Consider the following 1,488-nt stretch of genomic DNA (forward strand, 5'->3'; position numbering starts at 1 on the left):
CCACTGAAATTTGTCTCTGTGTATGGTGTTTGAAGGAAAATAGCAGAAGCAAGCTCTAGAGAATTGTGAGTTAATAAAAGAATGGAAATGTTGAATAAAATAAAATAAAAATAATAATAACATGCAATGTATGAATATCAACATGTTTCCCATTATGTGACAACAGAAATGCCTGTCACATTGAGTCAAGACAAACTGCTTTTAAGCATGGATCACATAAAACAGTGGAACCTCCCTCTCATTTGTGCCAATATAATAATAAGAAGTCACAGAAGGATTGGCTTGAATAGCTTGTAATTTTTTGTGGATTAATTATTTTTGAAGTAGAGTTTGTGCGTTAAGTGAATTTTGAGGATTTAGTTTGCACTATAATAATAGGTTCCTCAATTCACTCTGCGTAGGTCTAAGAGCAAATTAAGTTGTGTTCTAGCAAGGTTGAATGACATCTAAAAACAAGTTCTGACTGAGCACGTTTGATGGCCAATCCTCATAAAGTCCAAGATTTTTATACACATTTGATCATTTATCCAGCAAATTATCACATGCTATAGTTTACCACATTTCATAATATGTTAAGTCCTAAGTCTGGACACAGGTTAACACTATTTGAGTGCTCTGATGTCACTCAAGCACTGGTGGGGCCCCCAGGAACAGATTAAAATCTATTGAAAATCAACCATAGAAGAGCCCACTACACACACTTACCTGACAGGGGAAATGACATGATCAGGAAGGTGGTTTTCCCAGGATGAGGTTTATCTATTTCCTCAGAATGTGCTGACCCCTGCTACTTCCCAAAATATGGGGAACTTGGCTGCATAATTTATGGTGGTGAGGGGACTGCATCCATGCTCTCCCCTGGCAGAAAAACAAAAATAAACCAACACAATCAGGCTTGGTCAGTCCCACATATTCAGTTCCCAAAAGCTATGAACACACTCAGTACACACACACACACACACACACACACACACACACACACATGCCAAAACACAAAGAACCATACCGAGAAATAAAGCATCTTGAGAAATAAAGCAGCACAGGTACAGAGACTTGATTAACATTCCAAAGGAAGTCACAAATAAATAAATGTAAAAAGTGACAAAGGAAACAGAAGTAAAATGCTATAAGAATTAAAAAAAATAACTATAAGACATTATGTTCAACTTTTTCATAATAAACTTTAAAACCTTCAAAAAAGATAAATTCCTAGAACAAAATAATTGTAATTCAAATGCACCTAGACAGATATATAAAATATCTCAATAGGTTTTATTAAATAAAATTTTAAAAATAAGCTACAAATTGACAAACAATATTTGTACCACACACAACAAGAAGAGAGTTTGTATCTAAAATATATAAAAAAAATTCTATAAGTAAAACAAAATAAAAACTAAATTAAATTTTTAAAAAAACATCAAATATGATTAACAGACATGAAGACATTCTTCAGAAAAGAGGAAACCAGAATTGTTTGTGGTTATA

The 1,488-nt window shown here is 33.3% G+C and overlaps 1 non-coding gene across 1 annotated transcript; it reads left to right on the forward strand.

The window, feature by feature from the left end:
• The first annotated feature begins 697 nt into the window (after window positions 1–697).
• Window positions 698–861, forward strand: LOC111827490. The gene has a single exon (XR_002831092.1). It is a non-coding gene; the product is annotated as a U1 spliceosomal RNA (small nuclear RNA).
• The last annotated feature ends 627 nt before the right edge of the window (window positions 862–1,488 follow it).

This window comes from Myotis lucifugus, unplaced genomic scaffold (assembly GCF_000147115.1).
Source record: "Myotis lucifugus unplaced genomic scaffold, Myoluc2.0 scaffold_174, whole genome shotgun sequence".
Lineage (NCBI taxonomy): Eukaryota > Metazoa > Chordata > Mammalia > Chiroptera > Vespertilionidae > Myotis > Myotis lucifugus.